Source organism: Danio rerio, chromosome 7 (genome assembly GCF_049306965.1).
Source record: "Danio rerio strain Tuebingen ecotype United States chromosome 7, GRCz12tu, whole genome shotgun sequence".
NCBI classification, from domain to species: Eukaryota; Metazoa; Chordata; class Actinopteri; order Cypriniformes; family Danionidae; genus Danio; species Danio rerio.
Window position 1 is genome coordinate 51,030,073 of NC_133182.1, and position 20,871 is coordinate 51,050,943.

At 34.4% G+C, this 20,871-nt stretch overlaps 1 protein-coding gene and 1 long non-coding RNA gene across 17 annotated transcripts in view; both read left to right on the forward strand.

Moving 5' to 3' along the window:
• The window catches only part of b4galnt4b (beta-1,4-N-acetyl-galactosaminyl transferase 4b), a 205,781-nt gene that overhangs the window by 126,265 nt on the left and 58,645 nt on the right, over positions 1-20,871 (forward strand). The window lies entirely within an intron of this gene.
• si:busm1-180g5.6 lies at positions 10,511-18,020 on the forward strand. 14 transcript variants are annotated; one of them, XR_012382660.1, is made up of 13 exons: positions 10,511-10,904; positions 11,185-11,322; positions 12,588-12,621; positions 12,782-12,811; positions 12,890-12,919; positions 13,236-13,265; positions 13,362-13,431; positions 13,519-13,546; positions 13,840-13,909; positions 14,266-14,310; positions 15,268-15,401; positions 15,480-15,611; positions 17,748-18,020. It is a non-coding gene; the product is annotated as a si:busm1-180g5.6 (long non-coding RNA). The 14 variants fall into 14 exon arrangements; XR_012382662.1 differs by having other exon boundaries at positions 10,784-10,904; positions 13,519-13,552; XR_012382661.1 differs by having other exon boundaries at positions 10,784-10,904; positions 15,271-15,401.

The window sequence follows — 20,871 nt, forward strand, 5'->3', positions numbered from 1 at the left end:
CCACTATACATATACACTTGTAATCATGCTTATTTATGTGCATACTACTGACTATTAATAGCAACCTGTACATATATTCATATATTGTAACATATACACTTGTAATCATGTTTATCTATCTGCACACTACTGATTATTAATAGCAACCTGCACATATATTCATATATTGTAAATCTGCTCTTAGCTTATCCAACCTGTATATAATGTTCATAGTACATCAATCTGTAAATATCACCATAGTTTTCTATAACTGCACTTTATAACTTATTCCTGTATCCTGCATTTGCTGCTATTGCACTGCTGGTTAGACCTAAACTGCATTTCGTTGCATTGTACTTGTACATGTGTAATGACAATAAAGTTGAATCTAATCTAATCTAAAAAAAAGAAGGTAAGACAAAAATAGAAGCAAAAATTTAAAATTGACAAGTAAATAACAGGGTGAGAATGAGGCTAAATCTGAAAACATGGTCAAAATCACACGAGGGCTTTTCTTTTTCTGGATTACTTTTGAAAACTGTCGGCTGGGTTTAGGGAAGGAGGTGGGCAGGTCAATTGATTGGTCAGTCAGTCAGTCAGTTGACAGTACCCTCTGGTTGATTTACGCGAGAACAGCGTGTGCGAATGTCACTAACGAGAGAAATTTCAGATCTCAAAAAGCTTACACAGCGGCTTCTGGTGGATTCATGAAAAAAACTCCTGGGATGTATTTGGCGCTCTCCAAAAATGTATATAGCAGTATGTTTTCAAAATGAGCCTGGGTTGACATATGACACTGAGTTAACAAGTGCACTGAATCAATGCATTTCTTTATTAGTACACAAGTACAGTTGTCAAAGACACTTTCATTTTGGGAGCATCCCAATTTTGATTTGTTTATTTTTCCCGAAAACACCCATACCACCATATATTTTGAAAGAGTGACAGCATTAAAGGTTTAGTCATCCATCCATTAACTATTTATTGAATCAGACAATTTAAACCACTTATTTTACACCTATAATCAATGTAAAAGTTTTTGTTGAACAGCAAACACAGCACACGCTCAGCTTCACTGTTAAATGAACAGACGTCCAAGGCAGTTACTGTAACAAGCGCGCTGCCCGATAGGTGTCTGCAGAGACAGTGTGATTGTGAATCACAAGGGACACATTAAATAGTGGTTTGTGGGAGTGAAGTGTCATGTCGTCCATTTTAATCGCCCTTGTCGGTCTTCTCCAGCCACTGCTGATTGGTGCAGTAGTGGAGCTTGAGTGTGAGCGGTGTGTGCCGTTGAATAATTCATCAGCTGTGTCAGTCTAAAAGTGAGCGCGAACATGTTCCTGAATATTTTAGTGCCAATAAAAATGAGCGCGCTTATTGGCACTCCAGAGGGAAATGCCTCCTCTTTTCACTGAGCTTTGACAATGGCCTGGCAACGGTTCAAACTGCCACAAGACTGTCTTTGATATCCTTTGCTTTTCTAGTTGAGGATGTCAGGGTGTAAACTTTTTTTTGACTTCTTTTCAACTCGAGTTAGACGACTTTCTGTCTACCTACCTCAGCTCTCGGTTCGGTTTCATTTTGCCCTTCGATTGGAGCTTGTTAACTTGGTGACATAAAGCAGAGAAGGTCGTTGCGTCATATAGACTAATAGGCCGGATTTTAAAGCACAAACGGGGCAGACGTCTGACAGGAATTCCCATAGTTGCTGGGCAAAATAAGGCACTAATGAACTACGGTGAAATGTTTACGGCGCAATCAGGAGGCGAGACATGCCTGTCAGTCGTGGATGACAGAAGCGAGGAAGATGTTCTTTACAAAGCACGCTACATGCAGTAGGAATAGCAAATGGGTGGAAATGTCAGATGGAGAGATGATGTGGAAATGTCAAGCGTTCAGCGTCAGTAGTTTCACTGCATTGCTGGAGTTTGTTGAGACTCATAGATATCCAGAACTTCTGAAAGTATCGAGCTAGCAGCACATTAATCTTAGCTTCAGATGTCACACCCACAGAACACTGGCGGAATGTCTGATGCACAAAGCATGCAAACTTGTAAACACTTCAGGAGCTTCAAAGTCGTCATTTGATTAATGTCGTCATTCCTTAAACTTGACAGGATTTCTGGGACATGTGTATTTTGCATTTGACAATCCACCTGGAAATAAAGTTGTCATTATGACAAACACCATCATATGAAAGAAGACAGCCATTGTGTATTTAAAGGGATAGTTAATCCTCAGGCCCTCACCCTCAAAAGAAAAATGTCCTTGGTCATTTATATTATTTAACCTTAAGCCTTTAAAAGTCGCTTTAAGCTGTATAGAAGTGTCTTGAAAAATATCTAGTAAAATATTATGTACTGTCATCATGGCAAATATAAAATAAATCAGTTATTATTCAATTCAGCTTTATTTGTATAACGCTTTTACAATGTAGATTGTGTCAAAGCAGCTTCACATAAATGGTCATAGTAACTGGAACAGTGTGGTTAGAAATTATTCTTTTAAAAATAGAGTTATTAGAAATGAGTTATTAAATGAGTCAAATTAGAAATGAGTTATTAAAACTATTATGTTTAGAAATGTGTTGAAAAAACTTCTCTCCGTTAATTAGAAATTGAAGAAAAAAAAATAAACAGGGGGGCTAATAATTCTGACTTCAACTGTATCTTGAATTCTCTTATGTTTTCTGTGTGACCTGAAGAAGAAGACCTTGTAAATGTTCTCCAATTCAATTTCTCTTTTGAGAGCTAAAGTGGCTGAGTGCCAATTTTTTTTAGACTTTTTGTAATGTGTTTGGCTTTCTCGAGCACCTGTCTTTAAGATTTTCCTAGATAAGCGTGCACTAATGTTTTTCTTTCTATTGCCAAAAATATACCATGCACCAAAAAACTGTTCACAATATAGTTTTAATTTATATGTGTAGTATTGGACATACTGTATGTAGTCTTTCCATGTATCATGTTCATACCAGAATAGAGTATATCTAGATTGCCCTCCACAGCTGAAGAAATGAAAGGGCAAAGTAACTCCAGGAGTCACAGATATTGCATCTGACATTTATGGGAATATGTCAGTTCTGCAGGGCCAGCGGAGGTCAACCTCTCCTGACATTCAAGAAGTATCTGTCACTAGTGTGCAAGCGAATGTTAAAAGCAGTTTCAGTTCACTAAATTTGTTAAAGGACATGTATTACTCAAATGCTAGAACATTTACTTTAGCGTATTTACAATTTAAAGATCCCATTGTCTATAAGGATCATCTTAATTTTAGCTGTGTTAATTTTTTCAATGTTTTTTAGAAATGAATTGTTTGGTACAGTGAAATTATCATACTCTAGTATTTACCACCGTATTTATTCTAAAATAAAAATATTGATATATAGTTAGGTCCTTAAAAATTTGCACATCGACACAATTCTAACCTTTTTGGCTCAATAAACCAACGCAATGGACTTGAAATGAAACAAACAAGATGTGCTTTAACTGCAGACTGTCAGCTTTAATTTACATCTAAATCAGGTGAACGGTGTAGGAGTTACAACAGTTAGCATATGTGCCTCTTACTTGTTAAGGGGCCAAAAGTAATTGGACAGAATAATAATCATAAAACAAACTTCCATTTTTTAATACTTAGTTGCAAATCCTTTACAGCCAATTACAGCCTGGAGTCTGGAATGCATAGACATCACCAGACGCTGAGTTTCATCCCTGGTGATGCTCTGCCAGGCCCCTACTGCAAGTGTCTTCAGTTCCTGCTTGTTCTTGGGGCATTTTCCCTTCAGTTTTGTCCTCTGCAAGTGAAATACATGCTTAATTGTATTCAGGTCAGGTGATTAATCTGGCCATTGCATAACATTCCAATTCTTTCCCTTTAAAAACACTTTGGTTGCTTTTGCAGTATGCTTTGGGTTTACCATCTGCACTGTGAAGCACAATCCAATGAGATTTGAAGCATCTGGCTGAATATGAGCAGAAAACATTGCCTAAAACACATAATTCTTCCTGCTGCTTTTGTCAGCAATCACATCATCAATAACTACAAGAAAACCAGTTCCACTGACAGCCATGCATGTTCACACCAGTTCCTTTCCTTCTCTATACCTTCTCTTCCCATCACTCAGGTACAAATTGATCTTGATCTCATCTGTACATAGAATGTTGTTCCAGGACTGTAAAGGCTTTTTTAGAACTCTAATCTGCAACGCAGGGAAGCGATCACAAATTGAGGAGCAGGGAAAGGAGGCGGGGTGGAGCAACAACGCGGGGAAGCCTTCACAAACTAAGGAGTGATCACAAACTGAGGAGCGGGAAAGGGGGCGGGGTGGAGCGACAACGCAGGGAATCCTTCACAAACTGAGGAGTGATCACAAACCGAAAGCGGCGAGAGCGTCAAAGTAGCCAGAAGTCATTCATTTGTAACGAGAACCGGCGGCGAGAAACAGTGGCGCGTCTTCTCCTGTGTGGGCGTCGAGGAGAGTTGAAATCAAGTCAACTTTATGGTATGAGCTATGACGCAGTTCGGCGGCAAGCAATCAGAATGAAGTAATCCACCGCTTGTTCAGAGTTCAGAGAACACAGACCTGTGAACTTTGGTTCCGACCAGTTGTTCCCAAGAGTTTGATTATTGCGGTTGCTGGATTTTCAATTATTGAAAATCGCGACAACGTGGGGCCCCCTAATCACGTGGGGCCCCCCCGCGGTGTGTGCCCTGCGGGCCCGTACGCTACGCCACTGTTGATGGCTATGTTTTTTTTCTCAGCCTAATGATGGCTTTCTTGACTGATAGCGAAAGCTCTTTGTATCTCATCTTGAGAGTTGACAGCAACAGATTTCACATGCAAACAGCACACTTGAAATTAACCTTTTATCTGCTCATTGTAATTGGGATAGTGAGGGTATCCTAATACACACCTGGCCATGGAACAACTTAGACACTAATTGTTCAATTACTTTTGGACCCTTAACAAATGGGAGGCACATAATGTATGCAAACTTTTGTAATTCCTACAGCGTTCACCTGATTTGGATGCAAATACCCTCAAATTAAAGCTGACAGTCTGCAGTTAAAGCACATGTTGGTCATTTTATTTCAAATTCATTGTGTTGGTGTATGGTACCAAAAATGTTTTGTGTCGATGTCGAAATATTCATGGACTAACTGTAAATGTACCAGTTATGTAATATTCATTCATTCATTCATTCATTCATTTATTTATTCGTCTGTCTGTCTATAATTATTTATTTCTCTATACAATAGACCAAAGTCTCCAGTATAAACTTCATGCTGTCTATTTCAGTGGATTATATGCTGTCATGCTCTGTTTTTGTGTATTCAGTTCAGGCTGCTGTTGTTTTTGCATGGTTGTTGTGATGAAGTCATTGATTGTTCTGTCTGTTTGTTATCCACTTAATCCGTGCATAAATTACTCACCTACTTCCCCAAATGAACAAGCAAGAAGCAAACTTTACTCAAGAGGGAATTTGCATTTTGAAACACTTATCTATCTTCCCTCTGAGGTTTATTTTTAATTCAAATTTTCGTGCCAACGCTCACTTTCATGTAACATTGCGTTTATGCAAATGTCTGAAGCATCCACAAATGAAGTCAGGATAGTGGGTAAAGTCATCAAAACAAGCTGGATATAAATAAAACAGCTACAAAGGAGAAAAGCACTTTGTGGAGCTAAATTTAATATGTTTTGGTATCCGTTTAGTATAGGGAACACATAGTATTGTTAAGGCCCTAATCTTGGCATAATAATATTAAGATGGCTGGAAGGGCAATTATGTTTATGGCAGATTTATGGCATACCTTGGTCGTGTTTTCAAGACAAAGACATGTCAAACAATGTCATCTTTGCATTTAAAATGACATAACCAAGCCAAAGACACTTAATGGCAGTCATAAGCATCCAAAAAATCTCATTCATATTCATAATGTGTCATGCCCTGATTATAAAGGTGTCATGAACATCCCTTAAAGTAAAGTGTTTCCATTTATTTAAACTAGACTCTCATTGACATGCACAGCATCTGTTATTGGTTAGTATGCTGTTCGGCTACACCATTAATTTTCTAAAGTTCAACAGACCATTAACAAATGATGAATGTCTGTATTTCTTATTCTTACAAACATTATAATCATAAATAAGACACTCTAAACAACAAGACAAATTTTTTCAAACTAATTTTCCACTAAATGCTTTACTGACATTACAGCTCAATGCTCTATTGGCATTTTACTCTTCTATTAAATGTTTGACTTCATTAAATGATAATGCCATTTTGTGTAAACCTAAATACAATCTATAAACTATGATCAGACTTCAAACTATTTGTTTATTGATTGAAAAAAAATGTATTACTTTTATTATACTTTTGAAATATTAAATAGGTATTGTATTACAGATTTATTTAAGTCATCTGTATGTAAAAGCAGTATTTAAAATACATCTACTACTGTACATTGGGGGAAAAGAAGACAAATTAAGTATCAAACATCTGTTATGTAGAGTGTATTTGCTATGCTATGTATGTAAGATTGCTGCTTTGAGTTGTTTGACATCTCCAACAAGCGTACGATTGTGCTACAGCAGTCTGTTGAGAATGTGTTCACGTGAGGATTGGCTGAACACACTCTTTCTTTATCTCTCTCATCACTCAGTCCTATTCAATTATTGAGCAGAACACTTTCAGATGGAGCCAGGCAATTAGTCAGCCAATTAAAGCTCCATTTTGTACCCCCTCAAGCCTCACTTAATTTATCCTATCTAGACCTGATCTGCTGGCCACTCCTTTCTTTTAGAGTCCTGAGTCCTTTATTGACACTCAATATAAATGGAAACATGCACAGACATTCCTTACAGGATCACCAATAAACACACATATATGCTTGTATAGCTTACTGCTAATGTTCAGTCAACCATCAGTTGATGATTTGTTGTGCGTCTGTGTGTTCCCTTTAAAGGGCCCTTTTTCCAGATATAAGATAAGTCTTTTGTGTCTCCAGAATGTGTCTGTAAAGTTTCAGCTCAAAACACCCATTAAACCTTTCAGAACATTGAGATTTTCTCCTCTGAACACAATGTAGCTGTTTTTGTGGCCTGTGCCTTTAATGCTAGTTCTTCCTGCCCACCGTTCTCACATCCCTGTCAGAGTGTGCAAACAGACAAGAAGGTAGCAGATTTGACGTAACGTTTTTAAATATTAATACTACAGTAAGAACTTTCCCAATGATTATTTCCTGAGTTTAATACTTTCTGCGATGAGTCACACACAATGCCCTTACAAAGTTCACGCACACATTAACACACAGTGGACACACACACACACAGTGCACGTTTAACTTTACACTGTTTTTGCAGGCAAATGTGACAGGATACATGTTACTATTCACTGCTGAATGGATATCTGCTGTGTTAATGTACAAACAAAAACGGATTTAACATCCATGAACCGGGATTGAAGCGTCTTCTTTTAGAATTTTATTGACACGCAGCTGTGGTGATGAAGACGGTAAAATCGCTGTAATTCATTACAAACATGCACTGTTCTAAAAATGTTTTAAACTTTTAAGACTCATTCTTGATTACATTTGATTGATTATTGATGATCACAGAGAGCCGAACAGATCTTTTAATCCTAGTTGCTTTCCGTACGTTTTTACTTGTCAATCAATTTGGTGGGCAGGGAAACCACACTTCTATCACATTGTGGTGGGCCTCAAAATGGGAGTGATTTGATCCTATTTTAACATCAGGAAATTTCTTTATTGTGACTTATTGTGTTTCTATCACTCCAATATGACTGTGGGCACACTATACACACTTCTGTCCAAACAGCTTACAAAAGATTATGTTCATAGGTGCCCTTTAAAATGCATTTTGTAGTCTAAAAATATGTAATATCTATAGAGTATAATCTAAAGAAATTCCAAGAATAAAAACAACTGATAAAATGTAAATGTGTCTGTATACAGTGTATACATATACAAAATATTGTAAACATATTTAATATCAAGCAAATTTTATATACATTTTTAGACACTTTACATAAAAAGGTTTGGTATAAAATGTTCACACATAAAAGAAAAATTACTCATTATTTACTAACCTTTAAGTGAATCAAAACCTTTATTTTAGTTTCTTTATTCTGTTGAAGACTAAAGAAAATACTTTGAAGAAAGCTGAAAACCTGTAACCATTGACTTAGTATGAAAAACAAATACCAGAAGTCAGTTGTTTTCAGCTTTTATTCAAAATATTTTATTTTGTGTCCAAAGGGTGTAAATGATGAAAGAATGTTTAGTTATGGGTGAACTATTCCTTTAAATTTATATTAAGGTCAAAATACACTTTAAATTGAAGCAAAATGATAAAAAAAATAATAATTCTGACTTGACTGTATATAAAATGTTTTATAAGAAATGGCACTAAAGTACTTTCAAAGGGAACTTAATAATTAATAAAACTGCCTTTGTGTGTGTGTGTATATATATATATATATATATATATATATATATATATATATATATATATATATATATATATATATATATATATATATATATATATATATATATATATATATATATATATATATATATATATATATATATATAATGTATGTATGTATATATATATATATATATATATATATATATATATATATATATATATATATATATATAAAACGCAGTTTTTGTAGTTATAAAGTTCCCTTTGATTGTATTTATATATACGGTATATAGTTGAAGTCAGAATTATTAGCCCCCTATTTTATTTTTTACTCCAATTTCTGTTTAACAGAGGGAAGATTTTTTTTAAACACATTTCTAAACATGATAGTTTTGAAAACGTATCTCTATTAACTGATTAATTTTATCTTTGCCATGATGACAGTAAATAATATTCATTCATTCATTTTCTTGTCGGCTTCGTCCCTTTATTAATCCGGGGTCGCCACAGCGGAATAAACCGCCAACTTATCCAGCAAGTTTTTACGCAGCGGATGTCCTTCCCGCCGCAACCCATATCTGGTAAACATCCACACACACACATTCACACATAAACACACTCATACACTATGGACAATTTAGCCTACCCAATTCACCTGTGCAAATTCCACCCAGAAAGGCAAAACTAACCCGAGGTTCGAACCAGCGACCCAGCGACCTTATTGCTGTGAGGCGACAGCACTACCTACTGCACCACTGCTTCGGCAGTAAATAATATTTGACTAGATATTTTTTTTAAAACACTTCTAGACAGCTTAAAGTGACATTTAAAGGCTTAACTTGGTTAATTAGGTTAATTAAAGGCAGATTAGGGTAATTAGGCAAGTTATTGTATAATGATAGTTTGTTCTGTAGACCAGTGGTCCCCAACCTTTTTCTAACTGCGGACCGGTCAACACTTGATAATTTTGCTGCGGACTGGGGGAGGTTGAAATAATAATAATAATAATAATAATAATAATAATAATAATAATAATAATAAACGTGAATCCACTGTACTCATATGAAACTTTATTAGCACATTGCTCCAACATTACAATGCTATTATAACATTAGGAAGTAATAACTTTATTAACACATTGCTCCAACAATATAACATATTATATGGTCCCATCTGGAGGTAATGGCAGTCAAAAGCCCCTTTCACACATACAGACCTTTCTGGAAAATTACCGGCAATTTTCCGGAAAGGTGTGTATGTGTGAACAGGGCCTTTTTAAAAACAAAATTCGTATTTGGTAAATTCGTTCTGGCTATTTATTTTCCGGAAAGAGAAGTTGTAACATTACCGGTAATTTTGCTGAAATGCAGCGCTGTGTAAACGCAGAAAAAAAAAAAATTCACGGAAAGAGCGCGTACACGTCTAAAACGTGCTGATGTGAGACGTCTGCTTTAGCCAATCAGAACAGTCAGACACATTCACGCCCGCACGGTTTATGAGAATAAAAGCCTTTGAATATTTTTCCAGACACATTTAGGTGCTAGAAATTAGGCAGATAACGTTTATATGTTCATCTTAATGCCAACCGTGTAAATAATTATCGATAAGATGCTTATGATAAGCCGTTGTTTACCTTCAAGCTTTGTGTGTGCCCGTGAAAAAGCCCGTGAGCGGAGTACACACACACATATCATGCAAGTCCAATATGCCTCTGTTCACACGCCGTCCCTACAAATCCAGTTTGGCTTTAAATGCAGCTCCTTTATCTGCCAACTTAAAGATAATTAATTCTTGTGCAGCCCGGTACTGATTGACCCACAGACTGGTACTGGTAATAATTTTGACCATAAAATGGCTTTAAAAAAATGTAAACTTTTCATTCTAGCTGAAATAAAGCAAATAAGACTTTCTCCAGAAGAAAAAAAATATTCTTTAAAAAAGAAAAAAAAAAATCAAAGGTTGGCTAATAATTCTGAATTCAACTGTATATTTTATAATTTGTATTTTAGTACATTTAAAATGTATTAAGTTTAATAATTAGGTAAATAATTTAAGTAATAAGTCACTTTAAAAAAAAAAAAACATCTAGCAGCACATCAAAAGTGAATGTGTGATGAAATTAATTATGTGTGACAAAATATTATTAAATAGCACATTTTTATTAAATGTATACTTATTTTTTATTTGTTAATGGCAAACTTTGTGAAGAAAATGTAAAAGTACATGTACATGGTTTTGTTTCGATAATTAACAGAATGCAGATTTTCAAAAATATACACTGTAAAAAAAATCTGTAAAATAACAGTTAAATGACTGTATATTTTAACGGATTTTTTCCGTATACACGTATTACGGGTAATTTTCCGTTTATATACATTTTCGAATTGCATTATGGGAAGGGGATCGCAGCTCAGGCAGCGTTTGATGGACACCGGGCCATATTTCTTCCTCTGTTTTTTCCCTGGTAAGTACGATTAATAAAACATATAACAATATTTTAGTTAAAATACTGCTTTATTACATTTGTATCGTTATTTAAAATTATTTTTGTCTTGTCTGAAGCGGCCATGGAAAGTACAGCAGTGAATTACGTTTAATATTGTTAATAAGATCAGACTTTATATCATTAAGATCAAACTGAGCTATGAGTGGTTAAATGTAATTTAAACAAGCATTTATCTAATGAATTTTTACCTTTTTATGCGTTTTCCTCATCAGTAAATATGATATCTGTTCATTTACAGTTGTTTGTCCGTATTTTTCTAAACTGCCGTGCGCGGGAACTGATGTGACGTCCCAATCACCCACTCACTCCCTCTGCACCTGCGTGAGTCTGACTGGATTAACGGTAAAACGTCAGCTTGTCTGTGAGAGTGTAAAAGGTATGTTAATTATTTAATAGAAATATAAATGTTTTCTTTGTACAGTGCATTGAACAAGGGATAGCATTCAAAGTTTGTGACACTGTGTAGTTTGGTTGATATAGTGCTGAAGGTGTATATCGATGACTGGTTAACGTTACCTTTAATGAACCCTAACGTTAACGTGTTTTAAACGCTCGTAACACCTGACCGTCTGTGTTTGTTTGCATATTAATAACTAATTTCATATTTTTACTGACGTTATCAAATGTTAGCTTTGGTTTGACCGACGTATCAAGGCTGTGTGACCGAGATTCAGTGGAACAGCTTTGCTGGTTTTTAAGTATAAGTTAGACCCGCGTGAATTTGAGGCATTGTGTAAATCGGTATGAGGGGAAATACACACTCATAAAGTTATTATTATTGGTGGGCCCTTATCAGCATTAACGTGCTGCGTTAACGCGAGACTTTTATCGCGCGATAAAAAAAATATATCGCCGTTAATCTATTCTCAACGTTGGGTTTGGAGCTGGGTGACTTTCATACTTTGGTAGTTTAGCGCGGATGTATACCTGACCGGTGAGCCGTCTGACAAACAAGTGCCCCTCTGAATCAAATCAGCAGGATGCCTGACTTTAACTGCAGTTCGGCAGTTTCACTTTAACTCATGAACATTCATTCATCCCGCGTGACAAACTGGGGTATTAGACGCAAATAAGAAGGAAGAACTGATGAGAGTGTTATGGAATTTAATAACGCTCGCCAAATGGAACGAAAAAAAAGCTTCCGCATTTCGCGACGTGTGTTTGTGTGTACAGAGATAACAGAGTGATACAGTAAGTGTGTGACATTTAAAATTTTATATAGTGTTTACACTGTCATGCGTTTTAGGCCTCAAATACAACGTGTACCTTAAAGCACACAATTAAATGTTTGTTGTAGTCGAGTTGAACTGTCATGGATATTATACTTATGAACGTCTTGTCAACTTGCAGATTTAGCCAAGTTCACTTTTAAGAACCTCAACAGCTGCTATTATGAAGATATAAAGATGAGCTGTTCTTCAAAAGTCTTAAAATTCTTCAGACTAACTGTCAGTTAGAATCATTATAGCAAATAATAATTTCATTACTATTAGGAGATCAGGAGTTTTATTTTAATGAAGCCTTGATAATAGAGTCAACTACACATGGTGTTATCACAAGTGAAATCTTTTTATGTAGATTTTGAGTCTGAGTGTTTTGCACATATAATGTTCACTGATATTTTGTTTTGTTGACTTCCAGGTTCTTTCATTTTGGTTATAAGTACATGGTACAGGTAAATTCTTAGATTCAATCCAAACTGAATTTGAATTGATATGGACAAATGAAATAAAATACACATGGGATTTTAAATGTTTTCATTTTTTTATTATTCACGACGTTTGTGAAGTTTAAATGTATACTGTCTCAAACTGAATGTGTTATTTTTGTTGTAGGTGTGTTGGTGTAAAAATTGATGCTGACTGGTTAGTACTGCATTTTTAACCATAAAAATAATGATTTATATTTAGCGTTGCCTAAAGGACCTTCTGTACTTTATACAGGAGATGACAGTAAACTTTCAAGTTTAAGAGGTAAAATGTTCAGGGTTTTTCTGTTTGATTTTGAGTGTTTTGTAGATATAAGGTTCACTGATATAGGATATAAGATTTGCTGTATGTTTATGCTGTCATTTTGGTTATAAGTACAAGGTACATGTACATTTTCACAGCAATCTAAATTAAAATCTTAAATTCAATCCAAACTGAATTTGAATTAATATGGACAGATTAAATAAAATACACCTGGGATTTTAAATGTTTTCATATTTTTATTTACAAAGTTTGTAAAATTTAAAAGTAGACTATATGCTGCATGTTTCAAACTGAATGAGTGTTATTTTTGTTGTAGGTGTGTTGGTGTAAAAAGTGATGCTGACTGGTCAGTACTGCATTTTTTAACCAAAAAAATAAACAATGATTTATATTTAGCATTGCATCTATTGTAATTTTACCAAGAATGTGTTTGCTCTTTCAGAACTCAGGCAGTTGTGCTGGACCTTCTGTACCTTATACAGGAGATGACGGTAAACTTTGAAGTTTAAGAGGTAAAATGTTCAGCGTTTTTTCTGTTTGATTTTGAGTGTTTTGTGTATATATAAGGTTCACTGATATTTTGCTTTATTCACTTCCAGGTTCTGTCATTTTGGTTATAAGTACAAGGTACAGGTACATTTTCACAGCAATCTAAATAAAAATCTTAAATCTTACGTTCAATCCAAACTAAATTTCAATTCATATAGACAAATTAAATAAAATACACCTGGGGTTTTAAATGTTTTCATTTTTTTATTATTCACAAAGTTTGTAAAGTATAACAGTAGACTACATGTTGCATGTTTCAAACTGAATGAGTGTTATTTTTGTTGTAGGTGTGTTGGTGTAGAAATTGATGCTGACTGGTCAGTACTGCATTTTTATAAATAATACAAAAAAATATGTGTTTGCTCTTTCAGAACTCAGGCAGTTGTGCTGGACCATCTGTACTTCATACAGGGGATGACAGTAAACTGCAAAGTTTAAGAGGTAAAATGTTCAGGGTTTTTGTTTGATATTAGTGCTTTTATTTTTATTATTTGGCAAAACCAATTACCTGTACCTATATTTTTACTAAGTGTTTACATGAACACATTTTGCTTCAGTAATTTTGAAATTTTGTTAACATGTATTCAAACTAAAAGTACTGGGTTGATGTGGGTGTTTTATCTGGGGGTTTTTAAGCTGCAACTGTAATCTGTTAAATGAACAAAGCAGTTATTTATTATTATTATTTATTTTTACAACATTTAAAATGTTACAAGTTCTTTATTTTGGTTATGTCTGTTTAAAATGATAAGGAAATAACTGGTCCACTGCTGAATCTCTTTTCTTTTCTCTCTTAGCCACCTGATGATGAGAAAGACATTATCAATGTAGGCATCTTGATGGTGAGCCAGGCCTTCATGCTGATTTTGTGACTGTTTAATCTATTTATCGTGATTGTAATAAATTTTTTTCAGGATGCAAAACTGGCTAAAAATCTACTTTAAATTTTAACATTAATTGTATGATAGTGTGGTTGATTTAACATTTTATTTAATGTTGGGTTCATTGTAAAAAATGATTTAATTTTGGTTGAATAAATGCTGGTTTTGGGACAGTTTTGTCTATTTATCATCATAGAATTAACATTATTTCAGGGTGGAAAACTGCCTAAAAATCAGTGATGACTTTTAACATTGTTTCAATGATAGTTTGATTGATGTTTTAACATTTCAATGTTAATTTAACTTAGGTCTGCTATCTGGAAAAGAACTCATTTTTAAAAATGCAAAAAACTTATGAATGTGCCACTTGAATTTGGTATCACATGTAATTGGCATGTTATGGAATTTAACTATGGCAAATAAGTGAGAGGAGATGGAAAGCTATGATGTCTACACGTTTTCCTGAAACATTTGCAAGGTCAATTCTTTCTTGCATAAAGATAGTGGAAAAGAAGAAAAAGTATAACAAAATGGTTTTTTGTTCTTTTTATTTTGTTTTCTTTCCTTTATTGTTGTTTTTTGCCTTATTTTTGTTTCTGCACTATATTTATTTCTTGTAATATTTGATTAAGTAAATAATTTAAAAAAAATTTCTTTTAAATTATGTAGCAGACATGTATTTTAATAATTTTACATAATAATTATATTATTTATAATATTATTAATAATATTAATAATTTAACATATAGGTGTGCATATATGTACCCATATATGTACATATAATATAGGAAAACAGCCAATTTTATATGTGTCACATATATCAAAAACCTATATTAAACCATATGTTTATATAGGTTCTTTCCATGTAGGCGTGTACCAGACCCAACTCACAACTCACTTTTCTTTTCTTTTTTTCAGAAGAAGAGTCCACAGCCACAATAACAAGATCATTGAGCTGTCCCCTAATTGTGGTCAGCTACATGTTTAGTCTCTTATGTGCTAAACATTATGTAGCCTAAGGAAGCAGCCCTGACTCTGTAGTTTATATGAAGGTATGTTTTTACATTTTTAAGTTTATTTCATTTTTACAAGATAAGTAAGGTGATACATGTTTGTTGTATTTACAACAGGAGCATGCTGAGTAACTATCCAGAAAGTAGGTCCAAAGCTGAAAAAAGGGCACCAAGCAGAAACATACCATCTAAACTCCTTCGATTCCTGTCAGACCAGAAAGACTTTCAGAATCCTTGGAAGATTTAAAGGTAATTAAGCACACCGATAACACTTTATAATAACTAAACACTATTGATTAATTTATTAAGCATTAGCAAAAAGTTCTGTTAAGCATTGACTCTACATTAATAGACCTTAGTATACAGTTTATAACTACAGCTGCAAATGCTGTAATTTTGACTTATAAGCACATCTATAATGTGCTTAATTATTTTGTTTTCATATTTTGTTAATGATCAATTTTTCATTCTAAATTTAGTATCGCATTATTTACAAACCAGTGATTTAAGAATAGTGAATTTTTTTTTCTAATGGTGTATTTTTTTTCTAATCATTCAGAATGTTTAAGTAAATGGTTAATAAACTATTCAAACTAACATTTAAATATCTTATTATTCAGGCATATAGTAATAGTTGGGCAGCACAGGGGCTAGCACTGTCGCCTCACAGCAAGAAGGTCTCTGGTTCAAGTCTCAGTTGGTAATTCTGTATGGAGTTTGCATGTTTTCCCTGTGTTGCCGAGGGTTTCCTCCGGGTGCTCAGGTTTTCCCGACAGTCCAAAGACATGCGCTATAGGGAAATTGATTAACTAAATTGGCTGTAGTGTATGAGTGTGTTTGTAAATAAGTGTGTATGGGTGTTTCCAAGGGCGTACTCATGCTATGCAGAGTTACCTTGAAACTGGATGCGTGCTTGTCTCCCTGACGCTTACGTCATCGATAATGTGCTGTTCAGTTTAACAAGTGCTCTCACTCAGCACAGTGGAGATTTCTTTATATTGTTATATTGTTTTAGTTGTTTAAAATGCGGTGACACGCAGTCAAATATTTCGCCGAACAGATCAGCTACTTTTGACGCTCATAAACAATCAAAGTCATCGTGCTGCAGGTACTAGGAGGTTTGCTAAAGGTGCAGCTGTTGTGCAGTGAGGGGTTTGTGTCTTTTGTGACAGTTTGCAAGGGACGGTTTGATTTGGATAAATTAACCACTATTACTGTTCAATGAACGCAAACTGTCGTTAATTATTAAAGACGCAAACCCTTTACTGCACCACAGCTGCGCCCTTTAGCAAACCTCCTATTCCTGCAGCACAAGGAATTTATGAACATCAAAAGTGGCTGATCTGTTCGGCAAAATATTTGACTGCGTGTTACTGCATCCCAAACGACTAAAACAAAATAATTTAAGAATTCTCCACTGTGCTGAGAGAGAGCACTTTTTAAACTAAACGGGGCATCATCGATGATGTAAGAGTGCTCAGGCTCGAATGCAATGTGAGTGCGGGACGTCGGGGAGACGGTAGAGAGGACAAGCGTGCTTCGGCCTGGTTCAAGGCAACTGTACATAGTGCGAGCACACACTAAGCTGAAGGAAAATGCATGAATGAATAGTAATAGTTATACTTGTATATAAAGTATAAAAAAATAAGTATATAAAGTATATACAATACTTATTTTAATAAGTGCTTTTGTTAACTTCATCCAGTTTTGTAGCCTAAAGTGAGGATTGTTTATGCTTTGTAAATCCCCTTATAAATCACAATTAAAGGTTCAGTTATATTCTAAGAATGAAATTCATTTTATTGTATTAAATGAAAAATAAATCTTATCTAAAATAAAATTACTGTACAGTTTAAACCTAGCTAAATAACACTGAAATGTTGCATCGTAATGTATCATTAAATTATTTTATTGTTGTTTTATCCAGTTTTATCTTATGTTTTGGCACTCCTGCTATTCAGCAAGGTTTCATATTTACAGCAATTACATTTTTTAGATAAGACTGTAATGATTTATTGTTAATTTAATACTGAGCCTTTAACTGTCGTTTATAAGGATTTATAAATCATAAATAATCCTCACTTTAGATTAGGCCACCAAACTGGGAGAAGTTTTGTAAATAATGCAATATAATATATATATATATTTTTTATTATAAAAATAGTCATGTAAAATCAATCATTAAAGTTTGTTAACACAATTATTAAGCACATTATAAATGTGCTTAAGTCAAGATTACAGCATTTGTAGCTGTATTTAAAACCGACTACTAACATCTATTAATGTAGAGGCAATGATTAACAGAACTATTGACATGCAAGGAATCACCCCAGTTGTAAGTGAAAAGTCATTAGTAATATTTTTTTTTGTTTGTTTGTTTTACAGCCATTGAAGTATCAGTATTGGAGAGGAAGAAGACCCAGTTGTATCGTCTGTTTCCTGCCATCTTGCAGTTAACCTGGTTTCTTAATATAAAGTACTTGTAATTTGCCCACTTGCCCTTAATTATCTTAAAGCTAACATTTAAAACTAATTTGCTATGAGATTATTTGCCAAGACTTCTCACGGTGCGATTCACATGTCAATATGTATTATTGTGTGTATAACTAGCTATTTGGAATTCAAATGATTTGTATTCATTAAAGAATCTGTTTTAATTGCAAAGTTGTTTTTGTACTAATCATTGCAAGTTCACAGATAACAAACTATTTACTGCTTCTCTACACATACAGTATAGAATAAATGTTTTGTTTTACTATTGTAAACCATTAATAGTGTATTTCCCATATGTATATGTTTGTCCTTACCAATTGCCATTTCTATGCTGCTTGAAGAGCATTAAATTAGTAAAATAATTATTTTTTACAGTAGGTATCCCATTAAAACAAAGAATCTGTTCATTTTTTCACTGTAGGTATACTATTAAAACCCAAAAAAACTCCTCTTTTTACAGTAGGTATACTATTAAAATACAGAATCTGTCTGTTTTTTTACAGAAGGTATACTATTAAAACACAGAATCTGTCTGTTTTTTTACAGAAGGTATACTATTAAAACACAGAATATTTCCGCTTTTTTACTGTTGGTATACCCTTAAAAACACAGAAAATAACCGTTTTTTTATATAGAAAACCCTTAAATTACTATAAAATGGTTGGTTATTTTACAGTAGTTTAACTGTCAAAAAACGGATATATTTTAGTTTTTTTAATGTTGACACACTGTTAATTAACAGAAGTTTTCCGTTTTTAATTTACGGTGAAATATTTGTGTAATGAGCTGCCAGTACATTTTACCGTTTTTTTACGGAATTTTTTTTTAGAGTGTATGTAATAATTGGTAACACTAGATTAAAGAACAGAATCACTATAATAAGGGTTTTCCCTCTTTTATTGCTGCTTATTAATTGAAAAGTGTTTGTATGCGTTATATTTATGTGTAGTATGAAATTTATCTTTAATGTACCTTTAAAATATTACAGGTAATGTACTTTATAATTTACAGACATTGTGCGCAATATCCATGTGAATGTGTTTTCTAAAAATGTTGTGAAATTACCCTGAGGCATACAGTATCTTACTTGTTTGTACATATAGATGTCTTGAACCAGAGTTAAAGCAGAGCAGGACTTAATTATGTCCCTCAGGAATTGATTGAATTATTTGCATTATTTCTGTTTGCTGATGCTTAGATCTCAGATACAGGTTAATTCAGGTTCATTCATGTCTTTAGGGAAGAGAAGAGATGTCATTATAAATGTAATAGTGAGTTATGATTAAAGGATATGAGTGCACATAGAAAAATATGACGTTTATTATTCTTCGTACATCATCTACAATATTCCATGAATATAAGAATTGTCAGTTTTGATTTCATGGTGACTTTAAGATGTGAAGTGCACTAAAAGTTCACATTCACACGTATTGTCTCAAAGGAAGTTGTCTTTGTAGGCCACATTTCTCCTTTGCATTATGATGTGAATTGTACTAGGCTGATTTAATCAAAGCAACTCCAGCAAAACATCTGAAGAATAATTGTCTCGCAACACAAGGTCTCCATCTGAATTTGAGTGGCTGCGGCTTCTGTCTTAAATGAAAATATCTTGCTAACAGAACTCCAAGTTCTTAAAACATAAAGATAGGGTACACAAGTACACTCCAGGAATCAACATTAAACATGAAGTGTCATACCCATTTTATTCTCTTTGTGATAAGAATTTTTTGAAGTTCTTACTCTGGAGGCTCCAGTGGCTTTTCTGAATTTAGAAAGAAGTTTCTTTGTCGATGGGTGACTTTTCGTGTTTTTTACCCTTAACGAGCACATTGTTCCTTTACAAGCACATATCCCAGGCTCTATGACTTCATTGCTTAATTTGTTGATATCAACATTGTTTTATGCAACATTTGGGTTGCACTGGGTCTTCAGGGTTCCCATGTTTCATGGAATTTCAGCAATACACTCACTGGCCACTTACAGCTACACTTACTAGTACTGGGTTGGACCCTCTTTTGCCTCCAGAACTGCCTTAATCCTACGTGGCATAGATCCTACAAGGTACTGGACATATTCCTCAGAGATTTAGCTCCATATTAAAATGATAGCATCACATAGTTGCTGCAGATTTGTTGGCTGCACATCCATGATGTGAATCTCTTGTTTTACCATATCCTTAAGGTGCTCTATTGGATTGAGATCTTGTGACTGTGGAGGCCATTTGAGTACAGTAAACTCATTGTCATTTTCAAGAAACCAGTCTGAGATGATTCACGCTTTGAGACATGGTGCATTATCCTGCTGGAAGTAGCTATCAGAAAATGGGTACACTGTGGTCATAAAGGGATGGACATGGTCAGCAACAATAATTGGGTAGGCTGTAGCACTGACACAATGCTCAGTTGGTACTAATGGGCCCAAAGTGTGCCAAAAAAAAAAAAAAATCCCCCACACCATTACACCATCACCAACGGCCTGAATCATTGATACAAGGCAGGATAAATCCATGCTTTCATGTTGGTGATGCCAAATTTTGACCCTACCATTTGATTGTTGCAGCAGAAATCAAGACTCATCTGACCAGGCAACGTTTTTCCTATCTTTTATTATCCAATTTTGGTAAACCTATGCCAATTATAGCCTGTTTCCTGTGCTTAGCTGACAGTAGTGGCACCCGGTGTTGTCTTCTGCTGCTGTAGCCCATCTGCCTCAAGGTTGGACGTGTTGTGCATTCAGAGATGCTCTTCTGCAAACATTGGTTAAAACGAGTGGTTATTTGAGTTATTGTTGCCTTTCTATCTGCTTGAACAAGTCTGGCCATTCTCCTCTGACCTCTGGCATCAACAAGGTATTTGTGCCCACAGTACTCCCTGTTCTTGAACATTGATGTTGTTGAAGCCAGAAAAGGATTTAAACTATGCCACTTAAAATCTCTGGTGTGAAGAGGATTAAATGCATAACATAGTGTTCTCCTGTTGTGATTTTAACAAAAACCCATAGCGTTTGTCGTGTATTT